At 36.4% G+C, this 10,128-nt stretch overlaps 1 non-coding gene across 1 annotated transcript; it reads left to right on the top strand.

Moving 5' to 3' along the window:
- Positions 1 to 262: 262 nt before the first annotated feature.
- On the top strand, positions 263 to 335 carry TRNAK-UUU (transfer RNA lysine (anticodon UUU)). The gene has a single exon. It is a non-coding gene; the product is annotated as a tRNA-Lys (tRNA).
- The last annotated feature ends 9,793 nt before the right edge of the window (positions 336 to 10,128 follow it).

The raw sequence follows: 10,128 nt of genomic DNA, 5'->3' as shown, positions 1-10,128 counted from the left end.
ATTAAAAAGATGAAATACTTACATTCATAGCAAAATGGAAGGAGCTCAAGGGGATTTATTGAATGATTTCACTCCTGGGTGCAATATAAAGACATAAAATTGATGAATAGACAAAATAGAAATACAAACCAGTAGAACTAAAGTTTGGGGAAGGGAGATGAAGGAGTGGTATGGTTGGCTAGGGGGAGGTGCCATAAAATAAACAAATATATACAATTGGACAATAAAAATAAACATGTAAAAGAAATGAGTTATAAAGAGAGCCCGGATAGCTCAGTCGGTAGAGCATCAGACTTTTAATCTGAGGGTCCAGGGTTCAAGTCCCTGTTCGGGCGGAAGTTACTGGGGCCGGAGAGATAGCATGGAGGTAAGGCGTTTGCCTTTCATGCAGGAGGTCATCGGTTCGAATCCCGGCGCCCCATATGGTCCCCTGTGCCTGCCAGGAGCAATTTCTGAGCCTGGAGCCAGGAATAACCCCTGAGCACTGCCAGGTGTGACCCAAAAACCAAAAAAAAAAAAAAAAAGAAATGAGTTATAAAGAAATAAATGCTATATCACATAAACATTACATAGACATTAATAATATGAAGGGAATCATTCTTGAAATGTGAATTCTTTCCACATCATTATGATCAAGTTTTCCAATCCCAACGCTCATGATTTTCTTAGACTCAAGCTATAGCTATCTATAAATGTTTAGTATGCACACACACATTGGAATAGGGATCACAATTTGCATATGTCTAATATAAGAGGATTTAAAAAAAAAACATGTGGAAAATAGGAATGCTCACCATAGAATCATAGACTGAAGAGTTATAGGTGAGAGTACATCCCTCTTGCTTGGTTTAAGTATGGGAAGTAAAATGCCTTTATTAATTTAAATGCCACACAAAATTCAAATTAATTATATAATATTTTTAGGTAGTTTTTGTTGGGTCGAATAAGTTGAAGTTTTCCCATTGTAAAATGATCATGTTGAAAAGTACTTAAGGCATATTTATTCTGTTCCTAAGCAAAAACATAAAATCCATTGAAAAAAAATGCAGGAATGCAAAAGCTAGAATGATAATGCAGTGGATAAGGTACTAATCTTCCACTCATTAAACTCGGATTTGATTCCTGGGACTATAGTTCTCAGAGCCCGTTATGAGTGATCTCTCAGCACAGAGCCAGGAGTAAGACCTAAGAAATACCGAATATAGACCACAAAACAATCTTAGCATAGTGGTAGTATTATAGACAATGATCAGAGCCAAGCACTGCTTTTTAAAAACAAAAAGACAAGATAAAGAACAATGTAGCAATTGTAGCAGACTACTTTATATTGGATAACAAATCATCTAATAAGTAGTGGCTTAAAACTGCATATGAACAGTTACAAATATTTATTATAGTTTCTGTAGGACAAAATTTGAGCTGCATAGATCTAACCGGAGTCTTGTAAAGGGATGTATCAAAGGGTGTGTGTGTGTTCCTTTTTATAATTAAAACCCAACTACAAACATGCTTGTAATCATGGTGCTTAAATAAATATATTATTTTAAAAAATAAACTAAATTCATCAAACTGAAAAAAAAATATGTCTGTCAAAAAAAAAAGAATATGAATAGTGAAAGAGGAGAACCATTGTGGGCTATTTTGGAATTGGGTATAACAGATGGTATCATTTTTCCAGGGTCATTATAATGAAAGTTTTTAGTTGAACAGGTAAGATTTCTGCTTTTATGGAGTTCATGCTCAACATGAAAGAAGCAAAACAAAATAACAAACAAACAAACAAAAAAACAAAAAAACAAATAAACTGAGAACTTCATCTAATGTTGAATGTTGTGGAGAAAACAAAGAAAGGTGAAAATAAAGTGAGGGAATAAAGATCATTTTTCTAGTGGCAGTCTTCTCTAAAAGGAGACATGTGAAATGACATAAGAATGGATCTGAGAAATAGTACAGGAGATAAAGTGGTTGCCAACTCTATATGTTTCCCTAAGTATCACCAGGGGTGTTTCCCCACCTACACCGCCACCTAAAATGAATGAAGACAAAAATCTAGCCAGTTGTCTGGGAAGAATGTCCCAGACAAATCCTGAGGCAGAAGTAATATTTAGTATATTTAAGGAAAAGACAGAAGGGCTTGGTAAATAAGAAAGATGGTGGTAAGCGATAATCTCAGAGTTTAGCAGAGTTAGACAAGACAGACATGAAGATCCAAATGAAGAATTTGGTTACTCTTCTAAGTATAAGGGGAAGCTATTGGTGGGTGTTCAGCAGATAAATTCCATAAATGAAATAATCAGGGAGATCCTTAAAAAGAATCAATCACAATAATTCAGACAAAACTTAATATTTACATAATAATAAGTCTGATAGGAATTGAGAAAAGTTAAAATATATATTTTAAGAATTGGATGAAAAGTGCAGGAAATCCTTTTAAGGCAGCAAAATCAGCTAGGATAACACTGCAGAAATGTCCAAGATATGGTGTCAGTGAAGATAATCATGTAAAGGAAGGGCATCTTAGGACGGATTCACTAGTAAATTTTTTCAAATCTTTAAAGAGGACCTACTGCCAATCCTTTTCAGACTCTTCAGTACATTGAAGAAAAAAGAAATATACCAAAACAGCTTCTTTGAAGCTAATATTACCCTTATACCAAATGCTGCCAGAAAAGAGACATCACACACAAAAAAAAATTACAGGCCAATATACTTGATGAATACAGATGAAAAGATACTCAACAAAATATTAGAGAACAGAATACAACAGTTCATCAAAAAAGTCATACACATTATATGACTGAAACTCAATCATGAACAAGTTTGTAACTGTATTCGTTATGGTGATTCAATGGAGGACCAAGTGTTCGTGCCTGGCTCTCTGCTTTTCCTCAGGCCTCACTTCCCCTGTTATCTTTCCAATGGTCAGAGGTTAATCCCTGAATCTCTAGAAAAGAGAAAGAAAAGATAGAAGGAAAGAAAGAAGAAAGAAAGAAAGAAAGAAGAAAGAAAGAAAGAAAGAAAGAAGAAAGAAAGAAAGAAAGAAAGAAAGAAAGAAAGAAAGAAAGAAAGAAAGAAAGAAAGAAAGAAGAAAGAAAGAAAGAAAGAAAGAAAGAAAGAAAGAAGAAGAAAGAAGAAAGAAGAAAGAAAGAAGAAAGAAAGAAAGAAGAAAAAGAAAGATAAGGAAGGAAGGAAGGAAGGAAGGAAGGAAGGAAGGAAGGAAGGAAGGAAGGAAGGAAGGAAGGAAGGAAGGAAGGAAGAGTAGTGGAGTTTTGAAATAAATGCCGTCCAACTTCCAAACTGTAAAATAAAAAAGTATACACCATAGCCAAATAGGATTTATTCCAGAAATGCAAGGATGGTTTAACATATGAAAGTCAATCATCATAATACACAATATTAATAAAATAAAAATAATATGATCATATCAGTAGATTCAGATAAAGCATTTGACAAGATCCAGCACCCATTCATGATTTAACAAAAGTCTCAATAAAATTGGATTTGAAGTTACTTTCCTCAAAAACTCAAAGCCATTTTTACACAAACCCACAGAAAATATTATAATCAATGGGGATAAAAACCTAAAGCCTTTCCTCTAAGATGTGGCACAAGACAAAGTTGAAAGTTGCCCACTCTCACCACTTCTATTCAATGTAGTCCAGAAGTACTTGCTATAGCAATTAGGCAAAAAAAAAAAAAAAAATATATATATATATATATATATAAAAGGCATCCAGATATGAAAGGAAGAAGTTAAGCTCTCACTATTTGTGAATGACATGATTCTATATTTAGAAAATTCTAAAAAATCTACAAAAAAAGCTTCTAGAAATAATTTATTTATATAGTAAAGTGGCAGGCAACAAAATTAATATGTGAAAAATCCATAGCTTTTATATATACAAATAATGAAAGAGATATTAAAAAGTAATCCCATTCAAAATTGTGTCTCAAAAAATCAAGTACATGGGAATTAACTTGACTAAAGAGATGAAAGACCTATACAAAGAAAACTATAAAACACTTTCTCAAGAAATAAAAGAGGACTCAAGGAAATGAAAACACATAACCTGTTTAAGGATTGGAAGGATTAACATCATTAAAATGGCACTGCTTCCCAAATCACTATATAGATTTAATGCAAATCTTATAAGAAAAGCCATGACAATAAAAAAACATAGATCAGAAACTCCTGGAATTAATATAAAATAATAAACCTCAACAAACATCTAAAGCAATCCTCAGCAAATAGAAGATGGAGGCACCACTTTTACCAACTGCAAACTGTACTACAAAGTAGTAGTAATTAAAACAGCATGGTATTGGAATAAAGATGGACCCTCAGATCAAAGGAATAGATTTGAGTATTTTGAGATGGGTCAGCAGGTATACAATCAATTAATCTTTGATAAGGGGGCGGAAAATACTATGTGAAGCAAGGAAATCCTCTTTAACAAGTGGTGTTGTGAAAACTGGTCAGCTACATGAAAAAAGATAACATAGAAATGTTTAATATCATGCAAAAAATCAAGTCAAAATGGATTAAATACCTTGATATCAGACCAAAAATTATAAGATACGTAGAAGAAAATATAGGAAGAACTTTTCATGTCTTTGAAGCTAATTGTATCTTCAAGAATGAAGCACCACTGTTCAAGTTAATGGAAACAAAGATAAACAAATGGGACTACATTAAACCAAGAGACTTCTGCACCTAAAAGGAAATGGTGACCAAGGTAAAAAGACTTCCCATGGAACAGAAGAAACTATTCACCTAATACCCTTCTGATAAGGGGTTAATATCAAATATAATATAAAGTGCTGATAAAGCTTAACAAGGAAAAAACCTAACCCCATCAAGAAATGGAGAGAAGAGATGAACATAAACTTTCTCAAAGAAATACACAAAACCAAAAGGCACATGAAAAAATATTCCACATTGTTAATCATCAACAATGAGATAACACCTTGCAACACAAAGATTGGCACACATCAAAAAAGAACAGGAACTGGCACATGTGTGGGGAGAAACAATATGGGCATTACTCAAAGAAAGAAAGAAAGAAAGAAAGGAAGAAAGAAAGAAAGAAAGAAAGAAAGAAAGAAAGAAAGAAAGAAAGAAAGAAAGAAAGAAAGAAAGAAAGAAAGAAAGAAAGAAGAAAGAAAGAAAGAAAGAAAAGAAAGAAAAGAAAGAAAGAAAGAAAGAAAGAAAGAAAGAAAGAAGAAAGAAAGAAAAAGACAAAGAAAAGAAAAGAAATTTAGATACTATATGGCTCAGTAAATGAAGACTCAGTAATGGACATTTCTAGAAAAACTAAAATTTGAGTTTCCATATTAGTCAGCAATACTGCTATTGGAAATATACGTAGGGGCCTCGAAACACTATAAAGAAACTCCCTCTGCACTCCTGTGTTCATTGTAGCACTATTCACAATAGTCAGAATCTAGAATCAACCCAAGTGCCCCAAAATAGATGAGTGATAAAGGAACTGTGGTACATCTCTACTAGGAAATACTCAGCTATTAAGAAAAAATTAAGTTATGAAATTTGCTTATACATGGATGAATATGGAAAGTAATATACTGAGGGAAATGAGTCAGAAGGAGAGGGATTGACAGAATGACTGAGCTCATTTTGGGATATATATTAAAAAAAATAGTGTGGTCATAATGCCAAAGAAAATAAAGACAATGCCCAGGAGAACCAGTCCATGGCAGAAAGCTTGTCACAAATAGCGAGAAATTGTAGTTAGGAAAGAGAAGGGACTACTGTGACAATGACAGTTGGAAATGATCACTCCAGACAAGAACTGAATGCTGAAGGAAGTAATAATGTGATATGCATAATAGTCTTTCAGTAACTATGTAAACCACAGTGTCTAAAAGGAAAAAAAAAAGGAAGAAAGAGACAGAGATAGTAGAAAAATGTTTGCCATAGAGCAGGGGTCTCAAACTCGCAGCCTATGGGCTGTTTGCGACACTCCGTACAACATTTTGTGGCCTGCGGCTGGCCTTCAAATATCGTAGTATTCGCTTACCAAATAATCGCAATAAAAATCGCATTAGTAAGAAAAAAATCGCATTAAACATTCGCAGTTTCGTTCGGGGTATGCAAATGTTTAATGCGATTTTTTGCAATTTTTTTCTTACTAATGCGATTTTTTATTGCGAATATTTGGAAAGCGAATAATCGCGAATACTTTGCACCTAGTGCAGACGTCATTTCCGCTGCTCCTGCCCGCTGTCCCTTACATTATCAGAGGCCTAAAGAAGAGAAGTTTATTACAGAATTATATTTTATCATACCTTCATCATGACTTTATCAAAACCTACAGTGAAGAGAAAGATTGATGATGAGCACAGACAATTTCAGGAAAAGTGGGAGATGCAGTATTTCTTTGTTGAGCACAGGGGCATCCCCACATGTCTTATTTGCTCAGAGAAAGCTGTAGTGCACAAGGAATACAACTTGAAATGCCATTATTCAACTAAACATGCTGAAGAATGTGCAAAATATCAAGGAAATGAGAGAGCCAAGCGGGTTGCCAGTCTTAAAGTATGTCTAATAAGGCAACAAGATTTCTTCAAGAAAGCACCCAGGGCCCGGAGAGATAGCACAGCAGCGTTTGCCTTGCAAGCAGCCAATCCAGGACCAAAGGTGGTTGGTTCGAATCCCGGTGTCCCATATGGTCCCCCGTGCCTGCCAGGAGCTATTTCTGAGCAGACAGCCAGGAGTAACCCCTGAGCACTGCTGGGTGTGACCCAAAAACCAAAAAAAAAAAAAAAAAGAAAGCACCCAAAGAGAATGTTGCATCAGTCGAAGCTAGTTACGTGGTTAGTGAGATGATTGCTAAGGCAGGGAAACCATTCACAGAAGGAGAGTTTGTTAAAAAATGCATGTTACAGGCTGCAAGTATTATCTGTCCAGAAAAGAAAGGTCAGTTTAGCAAAATCAGCCTTTCTGCCAACACTGTGGCAGAGTGCATTTCTGACATGTCAAGTGACATTTATCATCAACTGTGTGAGAAAGCCAAATGTTTTGATGCATACTCAGTTGCTCTTGACGAGGGCACAGATATAATAGACATTGCACAGCTCACAATTTATGTCCGTGGTGTTGATTGCAATTTTGAATTGACAGAGGAGTTGCTCACAATAATTCCAATGCATTGCCAGACCATCGCTAATGAGATATTTCAGCATCTGTGTGATGCCATTGAGAATGCAGGTTTGCCATCGAAGAGGTTCGTTGGAATAATAACCAATGGAGCGCCATCGATGACAGGGAGGAAAAATGGACTGGTGGCACTTGTTCAAAGAAAACTTGAAGAGGAGGGTGTAGAGAAGGCCATTGCTCTTCACTGCATTATCCATCAGCAGACCCTTTGCAGTAAATGCCTGCTGTGTGACAATGTGATGTCTGTTGTTGTGAAATGCATCAACCAAATCAGATCCAGGGGCTTAAAGCACAGGAGGTTCCATGCTTTTTTAGAGAAAATGGAGTCAGAATATGAAGATGTGCTCTATTTCACCGAGATATGTTGGCTCAGCAGGGAAAATGTCCTGAAAAGATTTTTTGAGTTGAGAGAAGAAATGAAAGCCTTCATGGAGAAGGATGGGAATGCTGTTTCTGAGTTGAGTGATCACAAATGGCTCATGGACTTAGCTTTTCTTGTTGACATCACACATAAGCTGACTGTACTAAACAAGATGTTACAAGGCCCGGGTAGCTTATCAGTGCTGCCTATGACAACGTGAGAGCACTCTCCAGAAAACTTGTGTTATGGAAATCCCAGCTCCCTCAGACAAACCTTTACCATTTCCCAGCATGCAAGAAACTTGTGGATGCAGGCATACCATTCAGTGGTGAGAAATATTTTGATGCTATTTTTAAGCTAGAGAAGGAATTTGATCACAGATTTGCAGACTTCAAAAAGCACAGAGCCACTTTCCAAATTCTTGTAGACCCCTTTTCCTTTGATGTGCAAGATGCCCCTCCTGTGCTTTAAATGGAGCTCATTGACCTGCAATGCAACTCTGATCTCAAAGCCAAGTTCAGGGAGATTAGTGGAAAAGCAGACATGCATGGGCAATTTTTGAGAGAATTGCCCCCCAGCTTCCCTGAGCTTTCACGAATGTTCAAGCACACCATGTGCCTTTTTGGGAGCACATATTTGTGTGAAAAGTTATTCTCCACATTGAACTTCAATAAGTCAAAGTACAGGTCTAGACTTAATGATGATCATCTTCAAGCCATACTGAGGGTCTCAACTGCTTCCTCTCTAAAGCCAAATGTGGTTTAGATTTGTGAGAAGAAGCGCTGTCAAGTCTCTGGCAGCAAGGAATAGGCAAAAGATGCCATGTTCAGAAGAACTGTTCATGATCTTCACTCAATGTTCTATTCATGCTCAGGAGAAATAATTAAAACTGTTAATAATGACGTCTGAGGACTTTTTTTTGCATGTGAAATCCCGTATGCGGCCCTGCCTCACCCTGACTTTGCCTTTTGTGGCCCCCAGGTAAATTGAGTTTGAGACCCCTGCCATAGAGGAAGGCAGGATGGAGGACAGGAAGAGAGAGAAAGTGGGACTGGTGGCAGGCAACATGCACTGGTAACGTGATTGGTGTTGGACATTGAACATATTCTGGAACTCAATCATGAACAACTTTGTAACTGTGTATCTCACAGTGATTCAATTAAAAAATTTCTTTATTTTTTTTCTTTCCTTCCTTCCATCTTTCTTTTTCTTTCTTTCTAAAGAATGGCATATTCTAAAACATGTGTACAGGAAGTCTGTTGGGACAGGGATGAAATGGTGGGAGCTGACTGGACTACAGGAAGAGAGAGGAGTCAAGTGAGACTTTGAAGAAAAATGAAGAAACATGGGTTAAGTTAAGAACAGTACTGGTATTTTGACTATTGGGAGCAAGGGTGAGCGAGAGATGAATAGCTCAAACTTCCAACCAGATTATTAAATGGAAATTCCCCCTCTCTGCAGTTCAAGAAAAATGATTGGAAATACAAAGCAGAGTTTCATATATTTTATTTGTATTTGTATATATGTATATCCATAGGGGCCTATGGATATCCCAAAGACAGAAGATCAAGGCAAGACTGAAGAAGAAAATGAGAAAAGAGGAAACCATTTCCCCATAAGAATTGGTGGTTGTTACTAAATTATAGATCACAATTAGTATCTAAAGCCAAATCCCTTAAGCTCTTCCTTCCTAAATTTCATGTAATTACTGCCTTTTAGGTGGTCAGCAAAAGAATGCATAAATTAATTCATTCGTTTACTGATGACCTTGTAGGTGACTTTCTCTTCAACAACTGCAATTCTCATTCAAATTTCTGACTCCTCAGTTGTGACTTCTTTTACTGTCCTTCCTCAGCCTAGATAATACCTGTCCTTTCTATAGACCCCCCCCAAGCTGCTTATAATCTTTTTTCAGGTTTCTCCTTTTTCTTTTGGGGTGTGGGGGATAGAAGGGAGGTTGGAACAATATGCATGGAGTTTGGGCGCTGTTTCTGGCTCTTTGCTTAATAGTGACCCCTGGTGGTGCTTGGAGAAACATGTTTGTGCCAGTGATTGAACTGGAATTAGCACCTTAATTCCTTAATCAGTGTCTTAATCTCTGTATTCTCTCTCCAATTCCTTGATATTCTTTTCTTGGTTATGAATTTTTATTTATTTTAATGTATAAAATCTTTATTTAAGCACCATGATTACACGCATGATTCGGTTTTGAATTTTTAGGTGTTACACTGGTGGTTCACAAGAATTATTTATGGCTCTGTGTTAGTAACTTGCTTCAGGCAGTGCTTCAAAACACCAATCATTCTGGGCATTGAACACTGCTCTCTGCCTTGCAAAACCTGGACTTAAGTCAGGGTGCTATCTTTCTGGCCCTGGCATTGTCTTTTTCTTATCACTGCTTCTCACAGTAAGTGTGGTTTCTCTCTCAGCTATTTCACTCAAGATAAGTCAGAGCAGAGATGTCTAGAATTTAGACCATAATGGTCTCCTAATTCTCTTTGTTTGCAGTTTTTTTTTCTAGAGAGGCACTAGACAAATGGGAGAGTATCAAATGTAAATATAAATTGAAAAGGAGTCCTCATGTCATATT

This window comes from Suncus etruscus, chromosome 11, assembly GCF_024139225.1.
Source record: "Suncus etruscus isolate mSunEtr1 chromosome 11, mSunEtr1.pri.cur, whole genome shotgun sequence".
Classification (NCBI taxonomy): domain Eukaryota; kingdom Metazoa; phylum Chordata; class Mammalia; order Eulipotyphla; family Soricidae; genus Suncus; species Suncus etruscus.
The sequence above is the reverse complement of the archived record's forward strand: the minus strand, read 5'-3'. Positions and strand labels throughout refer to the sequence as shown.